This window comes from Carcharodon carcharias, chromosome 1 (assembly GCF_017639515.1).
Source record: "Carcharodon carcharias isolate sCarCar2 chromosome 1, sCarCar2.pri, whole genome shotgun sequence".
NCBI classification, from domain to species: domain Eukaryota; kingdom Metazoa; phylum Chordata; class Chondrichthyes; order Lamniformes; family Lamnidae; genus Carcharodon; species Carcharodon carcharias.
In genome coordinates this window covers 266,561,873-266,589,839 of record NC_054467.1, presented here as the reverse complement: position 1 = coordinate 266,589,839, position 27,967 = coordinate 266,561,873, and positions in this window count along the sequence as shown.

Below are 27,967 nucleotides of genomic sequence, written 5' to 3'. Positions count from 1 at the left end.
CCAGCCAATCAGAAGTGGCAACTGCTGGCAATGAACCCACCAGAGGCCCAGGATCAATGAGCCATTCAGGCCAGGTGGGTGACTGAGGGCTGGATGGGAATCATTGCATGGGGGGTGTCATGGAAGGAGAGGGGAGGGATGTCAGCAATAAGAGCGGGGAGTCAATGGACCCCACACCGCAACCCCACCCACCCCCCCCCCCGCCTCCGGCCCCCACACCTCCTCCCTGATGCAAAGTCCCTTGATCAGGCAATGAATGCATGTCAATGAGGGACAGGTTCCATTCATTCCTGCCCCTCTCAAGGTGCCCACACAAGCAAACTCAACAGGGTTTGCTATTTAGGTTTTCCAAGTGCCGCCTGCCCTGCCCTGGACCTGATGGGTTGCATCCTAAGGTATTAAAGGAAGTAGCTACAGAGATAGTGGATGCACTGGGAGTAATCTTCCCAGAATCCTTAGATTCTGGAAAAGTTCCAGAGGATTGGAAAACTTCCCATGTAACACCCTTATTCAAAAAGAGAGGGGGACAAAAACAGATAACTATAGGCTAGTTAACTTAACATCTGTCACTGGGAAAATGTTAGAGCCTATTATAAAGGATGCAATAGCAGAGAATTTAGAACCAGTAGACTTTGGATTTCCAAAAGGCGTTCGATAAGGTACCACACATAGGGCTACTTAATAATATAAGAGGTCATGGTATTGGGAGCAGTATATTAGCATGGAAAGAGGATTGGCTAACGAATAGAAGACAGAGAGTTGGGATAAGGGGGGGCATTTTCAGGATGGTAACTAGTGGAGTGCCACAGTGATCAGGGCTGGGGCCACAATTATTTACAACATATATTAATTTGTGTCATCTGCAAACTTGGTGATAGTACATTCACTTCCCTCATCCAAGTCATTAATATATATTGTAAATAATTGAGACACTAGCACTGATCCCTGTGGCACTTCACTTGTCACAGGTTGCCATCCCGAAAATGCCCCCCTCATCCCAACTCTCTGTCTTCTATTAGTTAGCCAATCCTCTATCCATGCTAATATACTATCCCCAGCACCATGGACTCTTATCTTTTAAGTAGCATTATGTGCGGTACCTTATCGAATACCTTTTGGAAATCCAAATATATTACATCTACTGGTTCCCCTTTATCTATCCTGCTTATTATCAGTTCAAAGAATTCTAATAAGTTTGTCAGGCATGATTTCCCCTTCATGAAGCCATGCTGACTCTGCTTGATTAGATTATGTATTTCTAAATGCTTTGCCATTACATCCTTTATAACAGACTCTAACATTTTCCCAATGATGGATGTTAAGTTAACTGACCTGTTTTTTGTCTCCCTCCCTTTTTGAATAAGGGTGTTGCATTGGAAGTTTTCTAATCCTCTGGGACTTTTCTAGAATCTAAAGATTCTTGAAAGATTACCAAAATTGCATCCACTATCTCTGTAGCTACTTCCTTTAATATCCTAGGATGCAACCCATCAGGTCCAGGGGGCTTATCGGCCTTTTGCCTCATTGTTATGACCGATGCAGTTGGTAAAGCTGAGTTATTTAAAAATCCCAGAGGGAAACTTTAAACAACCATCATAACCTATAATTTAAGTGTTATGTTTGAGATGCGACTCTAAATTCAAGTATCAGACCACCTGTTCTCGAGGTTTTACATTAAACTCAATGAAACATTTTATTAATTTACACAAGTTAAAATATATATACACATGGCTATAAATTACTATCATAACTTTCAACAAATTTCCAAACTAATCTCCATTGAGGCAACAACAACTCATAGTTAACCAGACACCAGGCAAAGCATTTTCACCTTACAAAGTCAAAATGAGGTTCTTTTCACTTTGGTTCCTGTGGAGCCAGTTGGAGGCTTACAGCTGCCTTTTGAGCTTACATTGCCTCTGCCCTGCACACCCGAGAACTACTCAAGTTATACCTACCAGCCCCACTGAATGTTAATTCTCATTGTATCAACAACCTCTGAACTAAATCTCTTTAACAGTTAAACCCCTTCCATAGTTCCAATCTTCTTAGTAATATAAACATATTGCTTGGTAGCTACTAGATAGGCATCAGTTTTCACCCTACTTCTTGAATGCTCTATTCAAAAATGCAAATGCACGCTATCTCTCTTATATCTCAAAACTGGTACACATCAAAGCATCTAGACTAGCTAACTTTAATCCAATTAAGACACACCCACAGAATAAGCCTCTATTTTAAAAGAAAAATATTTTCCAATAATAGAACATTAATAGCTTCATGACACCATCAGCTTCCATAATACTTTTTCTCTAGTGATAGTTATTATATTTATTTCCTCCCCGCTCTTTACCTCTTCATTATTTAGTATTTTTGGAATGCTATTAGTGTCTTCTATCAGGAAGGCTGATGCAAAGTATTTATTCAACTCCTCTGCCATTTCCTGTTTCCCCATTATTATTTCCCCAGCCTCATTCCCCAAGGGGCCTATGTTCACTTTGGCCTCTCTCTTCCTTTTTATATATTTATAGAAGCTCTCACTGTCTATTTTTATGTTACTTGCTAGTTTACCCTCGAAGTTTATTTTCTCCCACTTTATTGTTTTTTTTTTGGTCATCTATTGTTGGTTTTTAAAACTTTCCCAATCCTCTGGCTTAACACTAATCTTTGCCACACTGAATGTTTTTTCTTTCAATTTGATACTGCCCTTAACTTCCTTGGTTAACCATGGTTGGTTTACCCCTTTCCTGGTATCCTTCTTCCTCACTGGGATATATCTTTGTTGTGAGCCATGAACTATTTTGTTGAAGGTCTGTCATTGTTCATCAACCGTCTTTTCTGTTAAACTCCTTTCCCAGTCCACTCCAGCAAACTCTGTCCTCATTCCATTGTAATTACCCGTATTTAAGTTTAGCCCAGTTGTTTCCGACAATTCTACTATGTTATGGTCATTGTGCCCTAGGGGATCTTTTACTCTGAGATCATTTATTAAACCTGCCTCATTACACATTACCAGGTCCAAAATAGCCTGATTCACAATTGAATCCACAGCATATTATTTTAGGAAACTGGCCTGAATACGCTGTATGAATTCTCGCTCGTGGCTTCCTCTGCCAAATTGATTTTTACAATCTATACAACTTACATTAAATTCCACCCAAGCAGAATACCACTTAGCAGCAAAAGTCATACTTGTGGAGGACATACAACAGAGCTCCACGACATCACCTGTTGGAATTATTTTGTCATTCCTGCACTGTCGCTGGGTCAAATTCCTGGAACTCCCTCCCTAACAGTACTGTGGGTATACCTACACCACATGGACTGCAGTGGTTCAAGAAGGCAGCTCACCACCACCTTCCCAAAGGCAATTATGAATGGGCATTGAATGCTGGCCTCTGATTATTCTACAGTGTTCAGTTCCACTCTGACCATGAAGCAACTCATACCAATCTATATGAGAATCGCACATTCATAGAATGGATCCAATGAAGATGGAGGCCATTCATCCAGCCACATCCGGACCAATTCTCTGCAAGAGAAACTCAACCAGTCCCACATTCCCACCCACCCCCGCCGCCCAACTTTTCTCTGTAGCCTTCCAAAGTTTTCTTTCCAGATTATGATCCAATTGTCTTTTGCTGGCCTCGATTTGTTTTATTCTTTCATGGACGTGGGAGTCTCTGGCAAGGCCACTATTCATTGCCCATCCCTAACTGCCCTTGAACTGAGTCAACCACATTGCTGTGGGTCTGGAGTCACATGCAGGCCAGACTGGGTAAGGATGACAGATTTCCTCTGGCAGTGCATTCCACATCCTAGCCACTTGCTGTGTAAAAAATGTTTTCCTTATGTCATTGTTTGTCACAGAATCACAGAATTGTTGCAGCATAGAAAAAGGCCCTTCAGCCCATCGTGTCTGCATTGATTCTCTGAATGAGCAACTCATCTAGTGCTGTTAGAGTTCTGTTATCTTTAACTCTCTGGCATGGGTAAATCTGCCTTTGAACTTATTGCTACATTAAAACCTCAACTCAGAAATTCTAAAGTATCATAAGAGCTTAATCACCAGGCTAAATAGCAATTGGGTCTTAAGATAAATAGTCTTCCTCCCAGGAGTTCCTAAACTCAACAAATTTATCTCAGGAAGAAACATACTCTGTATATTTATAAGAGAAATACCTGGAAAAACTCAGCAGGTCTGACAGCATCTGCGCAGCATCTTCTGTTAAAGAGTCATACGGACTCGAAACGTTAACTGTGTTCCTCTCCGCAGATACTGTCAGACCTGCTGAGTTCAGTTTTGGTCCTTTGTGGATTTTTTCCAGTCTGAACACTTGTTTACTAAGTTTGTTATTTATAAATTAAATCTGTTGGTTTGAGAATAAAGTACCATTGTCTGGCATAGGATCTTGAGAACTTGTTTCCCAGTTCAGGAGAGCCTGCTGTTCTGTGTCTGTGTTTCTCACCCAGACTTTTAGCTGTATTTCAGTCTTGCTACATTTTTAACTCTTTCATAAACGGAGACAATTCCTTAACAGTACCACTCTCCTGCCTTCTCCCTGTAACCATGCCCATTCTTCCTTTCGAGACATTCGTCTAATTCCCTTCTGAATGCTTCAATTGAACCTGTCTCCATCACACTAATGAAGAGCATTCCAAACCCTAACCAATAGCTGTGAAAAATGTTTCTCCTCATATCATTTTTTCTTCTTTTATTACTTACTTTAAATCTGTGCCCTCTTGTTCTTGATCCTTTCATGAATGGGAACATTTTCTCCCTATCTGCTCTGTCCAGTATCCTCATGATTTTTAATACCTCTGTAAAATCTACTCTCACCCATCTTTACTCCAAGGAAAACTGCCTTAACTTCATATTTATCGGCATTGATATTCATCTGCAATGCCCCCCCATTCCACCAAATTGTTGATGTCCTTTGAAGTTCGACCCTACCCTCCTCAAAGTTCACAATGCTTCCAAGTTTTGAATCATCCACAAATTTTGAAATTGTGCCTTGTACACCAGGGTCTAGGTTACTAATAAACATCAGGAAAGGCAAGTGTTCCAACACTGACCCTTGGGGAACTCCCCTACAAACCTTCCTTCAGCAGGTAAACACATCCATGAACCACTATTCTCTGTTTCCTGTCACTCTGTATCCACGTTGCTACTGTCTCTTTTATTCCGTGAACTACAACTTTGCTCACAAATCTGTTGTGCAGCAATGTATCAAACGTCTTTTGGAAGTCCATATACACCACATCAACTGCATTGTCCTCATCAACCCTCTCTGTTACCTCTTCAAAAAACTCCAGGAAGTTAGTTAAACATGATTTTCCCTTAACAAATCCATGCTGGCTTTCTTTAATTAACCTGCATTTGTCCATGTGATTATGAAAGCTGTCCTCAATTATTGCTTCTAGAAGATTTTCCTCCACTGAAGTTAAACTGACTGACCTGTAGTTGTTATCACAGAATCTTAACGGCACAGAAGGAGGCCATTCAGCCCATCGTGTCTACACCGGCTCTCCAAACGAGCATTATGATCAATGCCATTGCCCTGCCTTTTCCCTGCACCCTTACACATTGTTTCTATTCAAACAATCATCTGATGCCCTCTTGAATGCCTCGATTGAACCTGCCTCCACCAAACTTCCAGGCAGTGCGTTCCAGACCCAAACCATTTCTTGTGTGAAAAAGTTTTTTCTCACGTCACACTCGCTTTTTTTGCAAATCATTTTAAATCTGTGCTCCCTTGTTCTTGATCCTTTTAAGATTGGGAGCAGCTTCTCCCTATCTACTCCTTGACCCTGGCATCAGGGAGACAACATGCTACCCTGGATTCACGCCTGCAGCTGCAGAAACACCTGTCTGTTCCCCTCACTATCGAATCCCTCTCAGCATTGCTTTTCCAACCTTCCTACTGGCCCCCTGTCCATGAACTTGGGTCCTTTTGCACTGTCTAGATTAATCATCACTCTCATCAGGATTCAGAAGTGAATGCTAGTTTGAAAATGAGATGCACCCAGGTTACTCCTGCATTTTTTGTCTAGTCCTTCTGACTGTCTGGCAGTCACCCATTCCCTCTCTAGCTGCATACCCTTCAGCTGTGGGGTGACCGCATCTAGAAAAGTGCTATCCACTAGGGGCCAGACTTGGACTGGTGGATGATAGGAAACATATAACAACTGCATGGAAGTTCCCAGAACTTAAGAAATGAAGTAGAAGGAAAGATTGACAAGCCTGGTAATTTCTCTCTTGAGAAGGGATATGATAGAAGTGTTCAAAATGATGAATAGGTTTGAACAAATTAGATCCAAGAAAGCTTTTCTGCTCTGCTACTCAAACCAAGTCTCATTCACACATCACCCCTCTGCTCATTGACCTTCATTGGCTCTTGCTCCTGCAAAACCTCAAGTTTAAAATTCTTTTCCTTGTTGTCAAATCCCTCCATGTTCCCTCTCTTTCTCTGTAACCTCTTCCAACCTACAAACCACCATATTGCTGCACTTCTCCAGTTCTGGTATCATCCCCATCTCTGATTTTAACTGGTCCATCATTGATGGCCATGCCTTCGCTACCAACTAAAATAACAACTTTCGGTTATATGTCACCTAAAATCCCCCAAGGTGTTCCACAGGATTATCTTCAAACAAAAGGTGACACCAAGTCACATAAACAGACATCAAGGGTGATAAAAGGGTCAAAACGATAACACCAGTAGTAGAGAGATGTCTATTGTTAAAGAGACGATAACAGAGAAAATCAGAATATCTTTAAAAAGAGTCAACACAGTTTATGTCAAGTTTTTTGAGGATGCAACTAACAGGATTTCTTTTATTCTTTCATGGGGGGTGGGTATCGCTGCCATTCCTATTTTCAGTATTTGGATGGATTGTTGTAATATTGCTTTAAGGGTGATGTCCCTTTAAGAGGTTCTACATGTAGATGAGCCAGATAACTGCATGTCATCATGTGACCAGGGGCCACAGCCTCTCTCTGCACTGTAGTACCCCAGACAACAAGGTGTGTCTTTTTTTCTTCTTTATTCGTTCCTGGGATGTGAGTGCTACTGGCAAGGCCAGCATTTGTTGCCCATCCCTAATTTCCCTTGAACTCACTGGTTTCTTAGGCCACTTCAGAGGGCGGTTAAGAGTCAACCACATTGCTGTGGGTTTGGAATCACATGTAGGCCAGAACGGATAAGGGTGGCAGATTTCCTTCCCTAAACGACATTAGTGAATCAGATGGGTTTTTACGACAATTGAAGGTGGTTTCATGGTCATCATTACTGAGCCTAGCTTTATATTCCAGATTTATTAACTGTATTCAAATTCCACCAGCTGCCAGAGCATTAGCCTGGGTCTCTGGATGACATTAACACTATGCCACCGTCTCCCCAATCTCTCCTCCGTTCCCTCCAACTTAGGGGTTGCTCTGCTGCTTATACTGATTTAGCTGTAAGTAAACCCCACCATAGATCATAAAGTAAACGGAATCCAAGCACCTCATTTGTGTTGCATATAGAAATCACAAGGGTATCACTACATCGCGTACAGCGGCGATCCTTTTATTTGGAGTGAAAAAGCAAAACAAAGGATGCAAGCTTGAAGATCAAGGAAAGAAACAGCAGACAATGTTAAAAAGCACTCCAGAAATTCCCACAGTACACAAAACAGACAAAATCAAGCACAGCAAATTGAAGAAACAAGGCTCGCATACTTCATAAACTGTGAGTACCTGTGGGCTGGGTAAGTCCGGACAAGTGGCCAACTGCCTCAGGATCGCGCTACTTAAAATGAGGGGCAATCGGGAACAGACCTGAGAGTACAGAGTTAACACAAAATGAAAAATAGAAAAGCACACCAAGTACAGTGCTGAAGGCACGCACGGAGCGCACAAAGTATAAAGCAAGAGAAAAAAGCAAAAAGCATAGAGCAGCACAGGAACACTGCTGGAAGCAGATAAAACATTCTTGCATATCAATAGTATCTGAAAAGGCAAAAGAACAGCAGAAGAACATTCCTGCATACCAAGAGTGTCTGAGAAAGGCTAAACCAAACCCCACTGAATGAACTGGATGGCTACTGATGTCCTATCTGAATTCAGACTTTTTAAACAAAGAATGCAGCTATGCTTCATAGATCGAGCAGTTGCAGAACTGGATAAGCAAGCCATGAAAATACTGATAGCAATTGGTAATGAGGGGTTACAGAGTCAATACATCTGGTTTATCTGAAAAGGACCAGAAAGATTCCACAAAATTATAGAAAGTGCTAGAGGATCAGCTTTGGGTAAGAGTCAATTTTAGAATTCATCACCTTGAATTGATGTCCTACAGGCATCAGCCACAGGAACCAACAAGCCAATTCATCAGCAGATGCCGTTGGAAGGGCAACAAGTGCAACTTTTCAGGGACTGAATTGTCGGAGCGAATACTGAAGTTGGTGATTGCCTCAACATCTACCGAAAAGTTCTAAAAAGACCTCTTAGGAACAAAGAAAGGTCACAGCGTTGGTGCACTGCTAGAAGATGGCAGGAAGTATGAAGTCATTGTGGCCGGCCAGCAGCATCTTCAAGCACTAGGTGCCGCTGACAGTATCAGCATGATAGACAGATAAGGTCTGTGGTAGGTACAGTTTGTCGCACACACCGGGAAGCTGCCTTGCATTCCAAGATCTGTGTAAGGACACTGGGCCTACCTCGGCAAGAAATCTGGCTCCAGAGACTCAGCCAAAGGGCACAGCAGGGCACAAAAAACAGAAGGACAGGCACAACAGCATGGCAACGGCAGCACAGAACGCACCAGAGACCTGCACAAACACAGGCAGATACACAAAGTTCACAGCAAGGCAGACCTGGGCCAAGACCCAGAGTGGAGCAGCTTTCGACCACAGGGTGAACAGACTTTCCACATTGTGAATGGAACATTTTGTGTGAAGTCAGAGCACAGGAAGCTTTTGTCAATATCAACATCATACGCCCAAAGAAAGTTGGCAAATATAAACTCAAGACCAAGATTAACATGTGAGCTAGCGCAAATATCCTGCCAGTCTGAATTCTGAAGAACATGTAGTTGGGCCATTGGAAATCAGTGGTACAACCAACATTTGCTAAACTGACAGGTAGACAAGAGTGGAGCAGCAGTGGTAGGACTACCTGCATATACGGATCTCAACATTTTGACTATCCATGAGATTGCCAAGGTACCAATGGCAGCAAAAGAGACCAAGAACACTCACACTGAGTCAGTCCCTGAGCTACAACAATCGTACCCGGACAGGTTCGACACCATTGATGATTTCAAAGGTGATGCTGTACTGCACCTCACAGAAAACACAATTCTGTCAATCCACCTTCCCAGAAAGTGCAGCATTCACACATAAGAAAATCTGAAGAGTGAGCTGGATGACATGGAACACAATGGCATCAGGACAAAGCAGCCGCTTGATTGGTAGCCCATCCACAAACATTCACTCCCTCCACCACTGATGCACAGTAGCAGCAGTGTGTACCATGTACAAGATGCACTGCAGGAATTCATCAAGGCTCCTTAGATAGTACCTTCCAAACCCACGATTGTTACCACCTGAAAGGGAAGGGCAGCAGATAGATGGGAACACCACCACAGTGGTGCAAGTTCCCCTCCAATCCAGTCACCATCCTGACTTGGAAATATATCGCTGCTCCTTCACTGTTGCTGGGTCAAAATCCAGGAACTCCCTCCCTAACAGCACTGTGTGTGTACTACACCACATGGACTGCAGCGGATCAAGTGGTTCACCACCTGCTAAAGGGAAATTAAGGATGGGCATCAAATGCTAGCCTAACTTGCAATGCCCATATCCCATGAATGGATAAAACAAAAGACTGTGCATTGAGTGGTTAGTCTGAGATTCATCAGCAAAGCACATATTTGGCCATGTAGCTAGCTGGAGAAATCATTTAAATATATGTTGTAACATGTGGAATAGTGGGACTAGAGGCAGACAGTGCACGCCACCCATCTCAGTCGTAACATTTAACTGGGGGCTCATGGGATGTATCTTAACGTGAAAATGTACAATTGGGAAAGGATAAAAGGCTACAAGGAAGAAACAGGTTTCTTCTGTATTAAAGTTTATATTGGCGGAATGGCTACTTTTGATGAAAGAGAGTTTTTGAAGCAGCTTGGGTTTAATTATAATTATTTAACTACATTAACCATTGCACAATTGATGAGTGTGGCTGAACATTTAGAGTTAGAAGGTAGAGCAAAGCTAAGAAAGCAGAACTTCAAAAACTAGTGGCCAAAACCCTGAATATGGAAGTGAAAGAACCAGAGGAAGCTGCAGGTTCAGAAGGAGAGATGTTTACATGGGCACAGTTTCAGTTAGAAAGGTAGTTGGAACTAGAATTTCGGGGGAAGGAAAAAGCAAGAGAATGAGAGGAAAGGGAAAAAGAGAGAGCATTTCAAAGGCAGCAAGCAGAAATGCAGGAGAGAGAAAGGGCAAGAGAAAAGGAAAAAGAGTATAAAGAAAGGGCAAAGAAAGGGATTACCAGCTTAGACTGCTGCAACAAAAACAAAAGGCTGGCTTTGACTAGGAGAAATGTTGACTCGAACCCAAGACCCAATCATTTAAATTTGTGCAAGCGCTCCCAGAGTTTGAGGAAAGGGATATAGAGGCATCTTTCATTTCTTTTGAAAAGATAGCTAAGCAATTGGGGCAGCAAAAAGAAAATTGGGCATTGCTTACTCAAAGCAGATTGACTGGTAGAGCTCATGAAGTTAATAACAAAAATAACAAGTAGGAAAAACTCAGCAGGTCTGACAGCATCTGTGGAGAGAAAGACAGAGTTAACGTTTCGGGTCCATATGACTCTTCTTCAGAACATTCTGAAGAACAGTCACATGGACTCAAAACATTAACTCTGTTTCTCTCTCCACAGATGCTGTCAGACCTGCTGAGTTTTTCCTGTATTTTTTGTTTTTGTTTCAGATGTCCAGCATCTGCTGTAGTTTGCTTTTATCTCATGAAGCTCATGCTATGCTTTCTGAAGAGGCTTCTACAGCTTATGAGATGGCAACAAAGGCTGTTCTCACTGCTTATGAGTTGGCTGAAGCTTATAGGTGGAAACGTTAGAATCTCCGGAAACAACCTGGGCAGACTGATATAGAATTTGAGGGGGTAAAGCAAGCTAACTTTGATCGTTGGATATGGACACTAAAGGTAGAAGCCATATATGAGACCCTTAGGGAAATAATTCTCCTGCAGCAATTTAAAAGTTCATTCCCTTCATTAGTCAGATCTCATGTAGACAACCGGAAGGTTTCAACAGCTAAACAGACAACTGAGATGGCTGATGATTATGTGCTTGTTCACAAGCCAAACCTTTTTACTGTCATCTCCACAAACCTGAGAAGGGTAGAGGCGAGAGAGAGGGAGAGACAGTAAGGCGAATAACTAGGAATGAGAAGAAACAACTGGGAACATACCGGAATCTCCTCCTCAGATCAGAAAGGACATTTCTGAAGATGGGAGTGACATCTGAAGGCCTCAATGTTCCCACAAAGTAGGACATCTACCTGCAAATTTCTGGAAGTTATGGAGTAATCCTATGGGACTCATTGGGGTACACAAGGTTGATGCAGAGAAAGGGGCAAGAGTACCACAGGCCAAACTGTAGCTCTGACTGTAGCTGTAAAGCCAAATATAAATACTACTCTGAGTGCAGGGGAGGTGAACAAGATTCCTGAAAGATACAGGGAATTCTTGTTAAAGGAAAAGTAACTCCTTATCCCTCAAGTGAAGCAGGTGAATCTATAGTTATACTTAGGCATACAGGGGCTACCCAAACTCTTTTGCTGAAGAAAGGCATATGCCTTTTCCACCAGAAAGTTCACTAAATGCCAAGGTTTTAGTGAATGGTATTGGCAGGGAGTATATACCCAAAATAAAAACAGAAAATGCTGGAAAAACTCAGCAGGTTGACAGCATCTGTGGAGAAAGAAACAGAGTTAACGTATTGAGTCTATATGACACTGCTTCAGAGCAAAAGAGAGGTGGACATGTGATGGATTTTATAATGTCTAAGAGGGGGTGGAGCAGGTGGCGCAAGATAGAAGATCAGGGATAGGTGGATGCTAAGGAGAGATTGACAAAGATGTCATGGACATAAGACAAAGGGAGTGTTAATGGTCATGGTGAAGACTACAGAAGGTACTGATAATGGTATTGAGGTAAGACAGCAGAATGTATTAATAGCAGAACAAGGGTCAGTGCTCTGTGAAAGAACGACATATAACAAGCGACAGATGGCCCTTTTTGTAGGGGGAGGGGTTGGGGAAAAAGGATAAAATAAATAAACAAATAAATATAAATTTAAAAAGGGTGAGGATGGAGGAGAGAGCTCATGGTCTGAAGCTGTTGAACTCAATATAAGTCCAGAAGGCTGTAAAGTGCTAATCGGAAGATGAGATTCTGTTCCTCTGCTGTTCACTGGGAAATTGCAGCAGGCCAAGGACAGACCTGGGCATGAGAGCAGGATGGTTTGTTGAAATGGCAAGCGACAGGAAGGTCTGGGTCATGCTTGCGGACTGAGCGAGGGTCGTCTTCTGCAAAGAAGGCAGAGTTTGTGTTTAGTCTCCCCAGTGTAGAGGGGACCACATTGGTAGCAACAAATGCAGTAAACCAAATTGAAGGAGGTGCAAGTGAAGCACTACTTCACTTGAAAGGAGTGTTTGGGCCCTTGGACAGTTAGGAGGGAAGGGGTAGGCTCGAGGGGCAGGCTCGAGGGGCTCCTAGTTCTTATGTAAAGGGGCAGGTGTTGCACCTTCTGTGATTGCATGGGAAGATGCCATGGCAAGGGGATGAGTTGCATCTTCATGTATCTTTGCTATCTTTGGTTGACCATGAAAAAGATTATGGCCAAAATCCATGTAATTGTGGTGTTATCCAGAATTTAAAGAAAGGAGAAATGGCAGATTCTGAGTTATGATAATTCTACGATGTTTCAATCCTGCTTGTTACATGTACTGGATTTAATGTTAGTTAAACCTTTGTAACCTTATAATGCAATGTGAGTAATTGTGAAACAAGTGAAAAGGCTATCAGTATAATATGCAATAAGCTATTTATGAGAAGTGTATGATGTTAAGTACTTCTTGTGAAAACATTTTAAAGACGTTGTAAAGAACCTTCACTGTAGTGAAACATTCTTTCTTTCAAGGGAAAGGTGCTATACCCAGTTTTACACCTTTACGTTCTTCAGGCCCTGGAAAAGGCCCCTTGTGCCTGTGCATAAAGAGAAAAGAAGGGCGCAAAAAGCTCAGGTGCGGTGACTAGGCAGAGAGGGCCACAGCTAGCAAGAGTTCCAGACAGAGGACAAGGGAGAGGAGACTGGGAGAGGTCCCAAAAGGGGGAAGGGGATAAAGAGAGGTCTCAAAAGGATGTCCCAGGTAAGGGACAGATACAGGGACAGAGACAGGTCCCAGTTAAGTTCAAAAGAGAGGGGTAGAAACAGCCTGCCATTAGAGAAAGGGCTGCAGGGAGCAGACTTTAAGTGAAGTGCGCTCAGAAGTCCTGGTAATCAAAGTGGGCTCAAAAGAAGCCCTGAAGATCCAAGAAGGCAGCCGAAGGTTAGCGACTCTGCTGCGGGCCACTGGGGCAAAGGTGCCCTTTTTGAGGCAGTAGAGTTGTGCTCGGAGTGACCAAAGATTTGATATTTTGCCTGTGAGTTGGTGCTTGAGTGCATACTCGGGAATCCAGGGGAACAGAATCTCAGAAGATGAGATTGAAACCCCTACGAGGGGGTGCAGAGGAGATTCACCAGGATGTTGCCTGGGATGAAACATTTAAGTTATGAAGAGAGGTTGGATTGACTTGGGTTGTTTTCATTGGAGCAGAGAAGACTGAGGGGCAACCTGATCAAGGTTTACAAAATTATGAGGGGCATGGACAGGATGGATAGGGAGCAGCTGTTCCCCATAGTTGAAGGGTCAGTCATGAGGGGACACAAGTTCAAGGTGAGGGGCAGGAGGTTTAGGGGGGGATGTGAGGAAAAACGCTTTTACCCAGAGGGTGGTGACGGTCTGGAGTGCGCTGCCTGGGAGGGTGGTGGAGGCGGGTTGCCTCACATCCTTTAAAAAGTACCTGGATGAGCACTTGGCACGTCATGGCATTCAAGGCTATGGGACAAGTGCTGGTAAATGGGATTAGGTGGGTAGGTCGGGTGTTTCCCATGTGTCGGTGCAGACTCGATGGGCCGAAGGGCCTCTTCTGCACTGTGTGATTCTGTGATCTTGAGGTGGCCCCATTGTTGAAGCTGTCCGAGTTGGAGCGACTTTTGGGGAGAATTCCAAGGCGAGATCTTAGAAGATGAAGTTTGCAAACCCTTGTGAGAGAGACAAAGTTTCAGTGAGACTGGCTAATGCATTTGGGGAGGGCAAACAAAGCAAGGGAATAGTCAATAAATGAGAAGCTGTTGAACGGGGCTGAGGCAGTGAAAGACCTTGGAGTGCATGTCCACAGGTCCTTGAAGGCAGCAGGACAGATGGATAAGGTGGTCAAGATAGCACATGGAATGCTTTCCTTTACTGGGTGAGGTACTGAATACAAAAGCACGGTTGTAATGATGGAACTGTATAAAACGCTGGTTAGGCCGCAGCTAGAATTTTGTGTACGGTTCTGGTCACCACATTACAGGAAGGACATAATTGCTCTGGAGAGGGTGCAGAGGAGATTTACAAGAATGCTGCCAGGGCAGTTATGAGGGGAGATTGCACAGGCTTGGGTTGTTTTCCTTAGAACAGAGGAGGCTAGTGATTGACCTAATTGAAGTGTACAAAATTATGAGGGGCCTAGATAGGGTAGAGAGACTTGTTCCCAATAGCTGAGGGGTTGATTACCAGGCATAGGCGTAGATTTGAGGTGAATGATAGGAGGGTTGGAGGGGACATGAGGAAAATCTTTTTCACCTCGAGGGTGGTGGGCATCTGGAATTCACTGCCCAAGTTGGTGGTTGAGGCAGAAACGCTTGACTCATTTAAAAGGTACCTGGACCTGTATCTGAAGTGCTGTTACCTGCAAGGCTACAGAGCAGGTGCTGCAAAGTGGGTTTGAAATGAGCGGCTAGATTCTTTTTTCTCTTTTTGGCCAATACAGATACAGTGGGCTGAATGGCCTCTTTCTGCACCATAACTTTTCTATGGTTCTACGAATCTATCTAGCTCTGCCTTAAAAGTGTTCAAAGATTCTGCTTCCACTGCCTTTTGGGGAGGAGAGTTCTAAAGGCTCATGATCCTCTGAGAATGTCATCCATGTCAACTTCAGTTTCTCAGAATGTGACAATTGGGCCACTGTAATAATCAGTGATTGGGTATCAGCAATTTACAACCTCGATCAATGATATACCTGAGAGGACCAAGTGTAATGTATCCAAGTTTGCTGAAGCCACAAAATTAGATGGAAAAATAAGCTGTGAGAAAGACACAAAGAGGCTGCAAGGGTTGAGTGAGGGAAATACTCTACTTGAGGCCAAACCAATAACTTGTAAAGGTTTTAACAGAATATCAATACCCCATTTCCTCCTAATAAATCTATCAGCCTAACTGAAAAGAGCGTGATTAATTTCATACCCCATTGTTATTACAGGTCCCATCACATTCTTGTACTGAGAACACACTCACCTCCTGACACCTGGCATCATAACAGGCCTGTGAAATTAAAAATAGAACAATACGATAATTAGGTTTTAAAATGAGCCAGTCACAATTGAAAGGGTTTGACTCCAAATTCACTCAGAACCATGAATTAGCATCAGGGTCAAGGCAGCTTGACTCAATATTTTTTTTGGGATCAATTGTTGACCCTAGGCCCGAGCACAAAAAAAAAAGCTTTTGTGAATGTTGTGCATTAGGTTAAATAATAGATTGTGTCAGATGTATCAATTTCATAATATTAGCAGAAAATGTTGGAAATACTCAACAACAATATTCCCTCAGCAACACAACATTCCCGGTACATAAGACCATATGACATAGGAGCAGAAATTAGGCCATTCGGCCCATCAAGTCTGCTCCGCCATTCAATCATGGTTGATAAGTTTCTCAACCCCATTCTCCCACCTTCTCCCCATAACCTTTGATCCTTTTACCAATCAAGAACCTATCTATCTCGGTCTTAAATACACTCAATGACCTGGCCTCCACAGCCTTCTGTGGCAATGAATTCCATAGATTCACCACTCTCTGGCTAAAGAAGTTTCTCCTCACCTCTGTTCTAAAAGGTCTTCCCTTTACTCTGAGGCTGTGCCCTCGAGTCCTAGTCTCTCCTACTAATGGAAACATCTTCCCCACATCCACTCTATCCAGGCCTTTCAGTATTCTGTAAGTTTCAATCAGATCCCCCCTCATCCTTCTAAACTCCATCGAGTATAGATCCAGAGTCCTCAAACGTTCCTCATATGTTAAGCCTTTCATTCCTGGGATCATGCTCGTGAACCTCCTCTGGACCCTCTCCAGGGCCAGCACACCCTTCCTGAGATACGGGGCCCAAAATTGCTCACAATATTCTAAATGCGGTCTAATCAGAGCCTTATAAAGCCTCAGCAGCACATCCCTGCTTTTATATTCTAGTCCCCTCGAGGAGCCAACTAGGGAGCAGGCTACCTTAGATTTGGTATTGTGCAATGAGGAGGGGTTAATCAATAATCTTGTTGTACCAGGTCCTTTAGGGAACAGTGACCATAACATGGTAAAATACCTCATTAGGATGGAAAGTGAAGTAGTCCGATCTGAAACTAGGGTCCTAAATCTAAGCAAAGGAAACTATGAAGGAATAAGGAATCAGTTGGCGAGGACAGATTGGGGAAATTCATTAAAAGGCCTGAGGGTGAATAGGCAATAGCTAATGTATAAGGAACAAATGTAAGCATTGCAACAGTAATACATTCCTTTCTGGTGCAAAAGTACAACAGGAAAGGCGGCACAACCATGGATAACAAAAGAAATTATGGATGGTATTAGATCCAAAGAGGAGTCATATAAAGCTGCTAAAAAAAGTAGCAAGCCAGCGGATTGGGAGCATTTTAGAATTTAACAAAGGAGCTTCAAGAGATTGATTAAGAGGAAAAAAAGAGTATGAGTGTACATAAGAACATAAGAAATAGAAACAGGAGTAGACCATTCTACCAGGCAGTTCAAGACTGCTATTCAATAAGATCATGGCTGATCTTGTGTTTCAATTTCCATATTCCCCTCTAACCCCAATAACCTTTGATTCCCTTGCCTAACAAGAATCCATCTACTTCTGCCTTAAAAATATTCAATGACCCCCCCTCCGCCATCTTCTGAGGCAGAGAGTTCCAAAGTCACACAACCCACCAAGAGAAAAAAAATCTCCTCATCTCCGTCCTAAAAGGGTGACTCCTAATTTTAAACACTGCCCCCTAGTTCTGAACTCACCCACAAGAGGAAACATCCTTTCATTGTCCCCCTTATCAAGGCCGTTCAGGATCTTATACACTTCAATCAAATCACCCCTCACTCTTCTAAACTCCAGTGGAAACAAGCCCAGTCTGTCCAACCTTTCCTCATAAGACAACCCACTCATTCCAGGTATCAATCTAGTAAACCTCCTCTGAACTGCCTCCAATGCATTTACATCCTTCCTTAAATAAGGAGACAAAAACTGCACACAGTATTCGAGGCGCAGTCTCACCAATGCTCTGTATAACTGAAGCATAACATCGTTACTTTTATGTTCAATCCCTCTCGGAATAAAGGATAACATTCCATTAGCCTTCTTAATTATTTGCTGTACCTGCATACTAACTTTTTGTGACTCATGTACTAAAACACCTAGATCCCTCTACACTTCAGAATTATGTAGCCGTTCTCCATTTAAGTAATACTCTGCATTTTTGTTCTTCCTGACAAAATGAACTTCACATTTTCCCACATTAAACTCCATTTGCCAGATCTTTGCCCTCTCACTCAACCTATCTATATCCATCTGCAACCTCCTCATGTCCTCTTCACAAAATATTTTCCTACCTATCTCCATCTCCAAATTTAGCTACCATATCACAGAATCACACAGTGCAGAAGAGGCCTTTCGGCCCATCGAGACTGCACTGACACGTGAGAAACACCTGACCTACCTACCTAATCCCATTTACCAGCACTTGGCCCATAGCCTTGAATGTTATGATGTGCCAAGTGCTCATCCAGGTACTTTTTAAAGGATGTGAGGCAACCCGCCTCCACCACCCTCCCAGGCAGCGCATTCCAGACCGTCACCACCCTCTGGGTAAAAAAGTTTTTCCTCACATCCCCCCTAAACCTCCTGCCCCTCACCTTGAACTTGTGTCCCCTCGTGACTGACCCTTCAACTAAGGGGAACAGCTGCGCCCTATCCACCCTCTCTATGCCCCTCATGTCTTCACTCCCCTCATCTAAGTAATTGATGTAAGTTGTAAAAAGTTGAGGCCCCAGTACAGACCCCTCTAGGACTCTGCTCATCACATCCTGCCAATCAGAAAAAGACCAATTTATGCATACTCTGCTTTCGGCCAGCCAGCCAATCTTCTATCCATGCTAATATGTTAACCACTACACCATGCACATTTATTTTCTGTAATAATCTTTGACGTGGTGCCTTATCAAATTGTTTCTGGGAATCCAAGTTCTGTACGTCTACAGGCTCCCCTTCATCCACTGTGCATGTTATTCCTTCAAAAACTTTAATAAATAGGTTGAACATGGTTTTCCTTTCACAAAACCTTGCTGACCCTATTGCCTTGAGCTCTTCTAAGTGCCCAGCTATAACCTTCTTGATGATCAATTCTAATAACTTCCCCATGACAGAAGTCAAGCTAACTGGCCTATAGTTTCCTGTTTTATACCTCCCTCCCTTCTTAAATAGAGGGGTTATATTTGCTAATTTCCAATCTGATGGAACCTTTCCAGAATCTAGGGAATTTTGGAAAATTAACACTAATGCATCTACTACCTTATTGGCCACCTCTTTTAAGACCCTAGGATGTAGTCTATTGGGACCCAGAGAGTTGCCAGCCCGCAGTTCCATTAATTTGCTCGGTAACGTTTCCCTAGTGATATCAACTTCACCAAATTCCCTGCTCCCATTCACCTCCTGATAATGCAACGCCTCCTCCTCTTTTTCCCCCTCCCCTGTCTCGCCTGAAGATTCTATATCTGGGAATGTTGAGCTGCCAATTCTGCCCTTCCCTCAGCCACATCTCAATGATGGCTACTATATCACAATTCCACGTGTCAATCCTTATCCTTAACTCATCCGTTTTATCTGTAATACTCCTGGCATTAAAGTAGAGGCCATCCAGCCTTGCCTTACTCCCTTGAAACTTAATGCAGCTCTGACTTGATTGTTTACTGTATTATGATGTGTCCCTATTCTGCTAACATTCTGTGTCCCCTCCCCCTGCCCAATTAGTTTAAACTCCTCCCAACAGCACTAGCAAACCCGCCCGCAAGGATGTTAGTCCCACTGTGGTTCAGATGTAGACCGTCCCATTTGTACAGGTCCCACCTCCCCCTGAAACGGTCCCAGTGATCCAGGAATCTAAAACCCTCCCTCCTGCACCAACTCTTAAGCCACGTATTCATCTGTGCTATTCTCCTATTTCTGAGCTCACTAGCACATGGCACTGGGAGTAATCCAGAGATTGCAACCCGAGAGGTCTTGCTTTTTAGTCTATTGTCTAACTCCCTGAATTCTTGATGCAAGACCTCATCCCTCTTTCTACCTATGTCATTGGTACCAACATGTGCCATGACCTCTGCCTTATCACCCTTCCCCTTCAGGATGCCCTGCAGCTGTTCAGTGACATCCCGGACCCTGGCACCAAGGAGGCAACATACCATCCTGGGGTCACGTTGATGGCCACAGTAGCTCCTATCTGTTCCCCCAACTATAGAATCTCCTATTACGATTGCTCTTCCTCCCTTCCTCCCCTCCTGTACAGACAGGCTCCTTGTGATGCCAGAAGCTTGGCTCTGTCTGCACTCCCTGGAGGAACCAGTGCCCCCATCAGCCTCCAAAATGGAATACTGATTTGTGAGCAGGACCCCAGGGGACTCCTGAATTACCTGCCTGTTTCTCTTGGACTGCCTGGTGGTCACCCATTCCCTTCCTTCCTCAAGTCCCTTCATCTGCGGTGTGACCACCTCTCTAAACGTGCTATCCATGATGCTCTCAGACTTGTGGATGCTCCACAGTGTCCCCAGCTGCTGTTCCAGCTCTGAAACCCGAGCTTCCAGGAGTTGCAGCTGGACACACTTCCTGCACACATGCTGGCCTGCCTTTGGTATGTGAGAATCCCCCATGTGAATCACATAACTGATCCAGTGAAGCTGAGCTCTGATAAGCATGCTCTCTACGCCAGTATGCAGCACAATGTAAGTATCTCAGTGTTGGGGATTTTCCTGATTCCTGATGCTACATATCGATATGAGACAGCAAAGATGGAATGCATCTAGCTGCTTTATGTGATACCGGTAGGTTGTCCAGGTCTCGCATCTATAAAGAAGAGATATAAGAACTACGGCCTGGTAGAATTTGACCTTTGATCTAAGACAAACTCCATGCTCTGTCCAATGTTTGAGTGAGCTTGTCAAACACTGAGCCTGCTTTTGCCAGGCGATGGTTGATTTTGTCATCCAACATAGTGTTAATGGACAAGATACTCCCAAGATAGCAAAACGCTGTACTGAATGGAGGGGTGTGTTGTTAAAAGTGAATGCAGGGTCTTGGAGTATGTGGCTGGGGCAGGATGATGCAAGATATCTGTTGCAAGACCTATTGTCAGGACAAGCATTCTAGGCTAATATTAAAATGTCCATGTCCATGTCCAAATGCAGCAAGACCTGGACAACATCCAGGCTTGGGCTGACAAGTGGCAAGTAACATTCGCGCCACACAAGTGACAGACAATGTCCATCTGCAACAAGAGAGGGTCCAACCTTCGCCCTTTGATGTTCAATAGCATTACAATCAGTGAATCCCCAACTATCAACATCCTGGGGGTTACCATTGACCAGAAACTGAACTGGACTAGCCATATAAATACTGTGGCTGCAAGAGCAGGTCAGAGGCTAGAAATCCTGTGACGAGTAACTCACCTCCTGGCTCTGCAAAGCCTGTCCATCATCTACAAGGCACAAGTCAGGAGTGTGATGGAATACTCCCCACTTGTCTGGATGAGTGCAGCTCCCACAACACTCCAGAAGCTTGACACCATCCAGGACAAAGCAGCCCGCTTGGTTGGTACCATATCCACAAACATTCACTCCCTCTACTGCTGATACACAGTAGCAGCAGTGTGTACCATCTACAAGATGCTCTGCAGGAATTCACAAAGGCCCCTTTGACAGCACCTTCCAAACCCACAACCACTACCATCTAGAAGGACAAGGGCAGCCGATAGATGGGAACACCACCACCTGGACGTTCCCCTCCAAGTCACTCACCATCTTGACTTGGAAATATATCACCGTTCCTTCACTGTCGTAGGGTCAAAATCCTGGAATTCCCTCCCTAACAGCACTGTGGGTGTACCTACACCAAGTGGACTGCAGCGGTTCAAGAAGGCAGCTCAGCAGCACCTTCTCAAGGGCAACTAGGGATGGGCAATAAATGCTGGCCCAGCCAGCAAAGCCCACATCCCATGAATGAATGAAAAATAAAATAAAATTGGAAGGACACTGCATTATCTGGTCACTTGGAAGCTGACCTGGATTTGTTTAAGAAGGTCATAAGTGCATCTTTGTACTGGCAGCAAGCATGCCTTTTCTGATAAATTGCCTGACCAGCATGGTACTTGAGGGGGAAGAGTTGTTTGCTTGTTTGCACTGCAGTTATTTTAATGGATGGGAAAAAAACGGGTTTAAAAGCAAAGGCTTTTTAAAGGTAAAGGCAAGAGTGATTTACTCGAAATCACCTGACAGAGGAGCTTTAAGTTTTGAACTGGTTTTTTTGAACTCTATTGGGAATGAACTGAGATGTGACAAGCTGCCCAGCTCACATTCTCCTTGCCTTGCCTTAAATGGAGCGGTGATAAGTATCTCAGTGGAACCTTTCTGTCTTTGGAAACCTGAGAGGCTGAGATGAAAAGGGTGGATCCGATTCTATTTTGCTCCATGCCGAAGCTCCATCAGTGAGAGCTTCCAGGCCTCTACTGGGACAAATGCTTTGCCTTCACACAATGGAACTCCAGATCGACAGCATCGGAACCCTGCAAACGTAATCCTTTCTCTTTGATAAACTCTATGCTCCAAACCCATCGCTCAACAAGAATTCTTTATAACTCTCATTTATCTTGTTCACTTTTCCTGAACTCACGGCAGTGTTCACATTCAGTTTCATTGTTGTAGTTAATGCTGCAACTTGATCTGTTGTATTTTCAGTCAGGCCTCCGTTTCCTGAGTCATCCTTATATAACTCGCTAAATTCCATGGATTTTGTACAGCAATCTGTACAAATGTGTCCCACCTTGTTACAACAGATGGACCCTATCTGTTTGTCTTTTGTTTGTTTGTGTGTGTGCACACACTAGGGAATTTTAAAAGGCACAGATAGTTATATTTCTAGATTATAATTATGTATTAACCAGTTCTTGCAACTTGTTTTAAAAAAAAGTTGTTTTTTAATAAATCAATCATTCTAAATTTATTGAAAGTGCCTGGTTAAAGTCTATTTTACTCTGGGCCTAACAATAACTAACAAAGATAAATAACTGGCCATTTTGGTGAGTGAATTAAACTTTTAAACTAATGGTTTAATCTGCGGAATAGTGGGGTGAGGTAAATTGCACGCTCCTCCCATTCTGGTTGTAACATAAATTGGGGGCTCTTGTGGGATTTTGAAATGTGGACAATGGGTGATTAGATGGAGGATGATATTCATTGGTAAAGGATATAAGGACAGACACTAGGTTTCTTATACATTAGTAAACCAGAATGGCTTTGGAAGTGGCTAAGACTTTTCCAGAGATGGAAGATTTAACCCTGACTGGTTTACAAAAGGTAACCAAGGCTAAGCTAATGGAATTGGTGGATAAGTTGCAGTTAGAATTAACCACAGGGGTGAGGAAAGCAGACATAGCTGAGGTAACCATGCAGCATTTGAAACTGGAAGGGAGACAAGGGAGACCACATTCTCCAATGATTCAGTTGCAAATGAAGCATCTTGAACATGAAAAATAAATGGAGAAACTTAAACTTGAAAAAAAAGAACTGAGAAAACTAGAAATGAAGAGAGAAAGAGCGATGAGGAAACTTGAATTAGAAAGCAAAGAAAAAGAGAAATTTCCATCAAAGGTGGGCTGTATTTCCTGCCATCGAACATCCGGAACCTCATTGTAATACATCTGCCTATCATTATAAGCCTAGGCCGCCGGACTCATCTCCCATACTGGATTGTCCGCCCACGTTGGCGCGACTGCACGGCAATGTGTTTCACAACTGCACATAAGTGACGTGCACCTGGGGTGAGCTGCACTTCACTCAGGACTTCAAGATTTGTTTGCCTACCTTGCTTCACTCACAGTCATCAGCGGCAGGCTTCGCAGACAGCAGACAGCGCCACACCATTTTTAGGTGGGCTCACGGGCAGGTGTAAGATGGGGGTGGCTTTGTGTGGCTGCAGGGCTAGGGGTGATTGGGGAAGGGGGAAGAAGTGGCCTCAGGCAAGGGAAGAGGCTGCAGGACGAGGGTTGTACTGGGAAAGGAGAGTAATCCAGTGTGTGTGGGGAGCACATGTTGATCTGTGCAAGAGCCCTCAAGATGGTGAGGGTTGAGGAGAAAATCTCCAGAGGACATGAGACTGATGGAGATGTGAGTGTGTGTGTGAGAGAGTGAGTGGTGATGTCCCTTCAGCTGGCAGTGAGTGAGATGCCAGTGAATGCGTGGTGGGCTTGAGTGTGTGAGTTTAGAGAGATGAGATGGTTGCCATACCCTGGCACCATAGTTGAGATCATTCATCCTCTATCTGCATTGGATGGCCAACCTCTTCTGTGCAGCATTGGTACTGACCACCACTGCCATCACCTACCAAGCTGGATTGGTGACATTGCTCCCCCTCCTGAGGACAGACTAGGGGTGGAATCTTCACTCGCTGACGCGTAAAACGATGCGCGGTGATGTCGGGCGTGGGTCTTGATGTCACCGTGTGTCATTCAGATCTTCAGTTCGGCAGTGGCGCACTGGAGTCTGCTGCACGTCTGCTGAAGTGTCAAAGGCCTATTAAGGCCATTTAAAAACCAATTAAACTGATAAACTGAGCTGCCTGTCCAACCTTAAGGTTGGGGGGGCAAGCGAAGAGACCAGGCGGCCTTTGCATTTATCATGAAACCTTATCCATGGGTGGGATGAGGTTTCATGAAGGTTTTTAAAGTTTAATGAACATTCATAATAAAATTAATTGACATGTCCCAGCTCATGTGACACTGTCACATGAGGGGACATGTCTGAAACTTTTTTTTTCTCCTTATTAAAATTTTCAAAGATAAAACTAATCTCCGAGGCAGCTTTGTGCCTCAGGGGGATTCCTGTGCTCTTTTGTGCCTGCCCACGTAAAATGGCGGCACATAGCCGAGCGCGGGCAGCGATCTGCTACGTGCCCACCCAGGCCCGCTCCCTTCCAAATCCCCCGACAGGGAGAAAATTCTCCCCCAGGGGTAGAAGACATCACAGTGAGCCTCCACAGCGTCCAAAAGGCGCTCAAGGGAGGCATCACTAAACCTGGGGGATGCAGTCTTCTTGCCTTTCAGGGCCATGTCTTCTATGCTGTAATCCTGGGCTGGGAGCACTGGGAGGGGCACGTGCAGCCGCACTCTAAATATGGCACCCGGCGTAATGAAGTGGCAAAGTGACGGGTGAATCAGAGCCCACCCTGCCATGGAAACGGTGTGCTGCCTGAGAATGCATCGTTAATGCAGCGGGTTTGGGACAATATGGAATGAGAAGCCATCATTGCGGCCGGCGGGTTAAATGTCATTTTCAACCCCCCCCCTGCAACTACTGCAAATCTGGGACGATTCCACCCTATATCACTGCACTTTCACTGTCGCTGGGTCAAAATCCTGGAACTCCCTCCCTAACAGCACTGTGGGTGTACCTACACCACATGGACTGCAGCGGTTCAAGAAGGCAGCTCACCACCACCTTCTCAAGGGCAATTAGGGATGGGCAATAAATGCTGGTTTAGCTAAAGACACCCACACCCCTTGAAAGAATAAAGAAAAAATACACCCTGTCACCAAAGATCTATGCACATGATCCTCCAGGTCCTTCTGTCCTTGCATATTCTTTGGAGCTGTGTCATTGAGACCATATTGTCTTCTGCCAAAAGGCATCATTTCACACTTTTCGGTATGAAATTCCGTCTGTCACTTGTCTGCCTGTTCTGCGAGCCTATCTATGTCATGTTGCTGTCAATTTATATCATCCTCACAGTTTGTCAACTCTCCAAGTTTGGCATCATCAGCAAATATTGGAATTTTACTCTGTATTCCAAACTCCAAGTTATTTCTGTTTAGCAAAAAGTTGTGGTAGTATTACTGACCTATCCTCCAATCTGAAAAACAACCATTTACCACAACTCGCTGGTTTGTGTCCATATGTCAAGTTGCCAAGGTGATACTGACCCCCCTGTTCCATCAGCATCAATTTTTTTAAACTTGCCTTTTATGTGGTACTTTGTCGAGTGCTTTTCTAGCATAACTGAGGTAAATCAGGTGCTCAGGTTAAGCAGGTAAGTATGATCTTTACTAGCCCCAGTCTAACCCAGTGACGATGAAGTGAGGGAGTGATATATACTGTTGTCGTATCTGTAAATGTCTGTAAAAACCTAGGAACTACCTACATAAAAACTAATGTGTTATGTGTAGTTTTCCAGGGGACTGCATTTCACAGCTGACTAGAGATCAACACATGATGTATGGCCAAACCAATTCAAACTGGGACCTTCTATTGTTCAAGGCAGCATGACAATATTAAACTGAAAGAGTTCTGATCTTCCAAAGCCTAGAGTGTGATTATTAACAACATCTGGGAAACAAAAGGCAACAACATATATCACAGAGACCGGTATGAGGGTCTGGCACTCCAAACTGGGAAAGTCCCGTGTTCTCACTCTCCTTCAGACTCTGTCAGCAAGGTCAGGACCAAATACTCACCAGGAATTGTGGGTGCTCTGAGGCCCAGTCTTCCATCCAATACATCATACACCGGAGAAAGCTCATGCTCCGTGTGTAACTGCTGTAAGAGTATGGGAGATTTTGGAATTCACCCCAGATCTCCTGGCACTGTTTATCTGCAGACAGACAGATTCCATTGCTGCAATATAAGTTTCCATTGCTGCATGTGTGACCATCTTTCAGATACGTATTCTCGGGGCAATCTGAGGAGTTTCCCGTGCAGAATTCTGGCAAGTCACATTCTCCATTCAATGGCCTACAAGGTGTGGCTGCTGGAAGAAACTGCAGAATAAAGGCAGCAATTGAAATGTGCTCACATTTTAATTGGGCAATTTCTCTGGTGAGGTAGGAGCGAGTTGGAAATAAATCCACTCTAAATAAATCTATTAACTCCCCGATATCCAGGTATATCATATGTGATGTGTCTGGTTATAGAGTGTTTGTGGTAAGTTTTATCATCTGTATCTAGTTGTCAGTTCTGGATCTGAATTGCACCTTATACAGCATGATTGAAATACCACCATGTCAAACTGAACTCAGTAATTCTGATGATTTGAGGGTTGTACCCCAGAAAAATGACCTTGAAAGCTGCAGGATTTTCACTAAAATTCCAAACAGCTTGTTGAAGACCCAACTCTTTCAAGCAAGGGAAACTGTGAGCTCTATTCTGCACAAGACTCCAGCCCCAAGTTATTCCCAACATGGGGGAGAACGGTGGGTAAAAAATAAAATGTGCGTGATCACATTCCGCAGAGTTTCCTGGGGATTGGAAAACTCAGCAGTAAAAAGGGTGGGGTAGCTGCCATAATGTGACACCACATTAACTATCAGCATTTTGGAAGCCATATAGACATTTTAATGAACCTACTTTTTAAATTTCTTCCATCGCAGACTGATTTTTCTCATTTTGATTTATAACATGGAACATGCCGCTACAGAAATATCATTTGCAGATTGCCAGCATCTTCAGTATTTTGGTTTTTGCAGGAGAGATTGGTGATTGGGAGTGGATTGGTAGCATGGGAAGATACAAACAGGAGGATGACATCATAAATGGCACAATAACTCAAAAGGATTTTTTTTGAAAACCTCATCTTTTTACTGTTAGAATTCTCAAAATACCGAACCAAAGGACAGAGTCAGGTCATATTTGAGAACCACATCCACACACACAGGGAGAGAGTCATTGAAGTTCCTTTTTTGCAAATGGTGAGAGGCAGTGACATAGGGGTAACAGTATTATTCAGTAATAGTCATCCAATTAATAGACTAGTCATTCAAATTCCCAGGCTAATGTTCTCAAGCCATGGCTTAAAATCTTACCGTGGCAGCTGGTGGAATTTAAATTCAATTAATTACATCTGGAATTCAAAACTAGTCTTAGTGAGGGTGACCGTGAAACCATTGTCAATTTATGAATGAATATGGAGGTAGTTAAGAGAAATATAGATATAATTAGGTGGAATATCAATCATTAGGTAGAATTCATATATAATTAGGACATTAGTTAATATAAATGAATTACATAAGCAGTCACCCTCAGAAAAGGGTTAATGTTTTCACCCCGACATCTTTGCACAAACAGGGACATCTTTGATCCTTGCCTTAAAACATATGGACATTACCTAATGATCTTAGAATTCGCTGGAATTTCTCGAAAAACCTTTTTCCAATACAAGGACCAGATGTAGGCTAATACAAGAAGCACAGCATACTTAAGTCCTGCCCATTTCATAATTCTAATGACAAAGG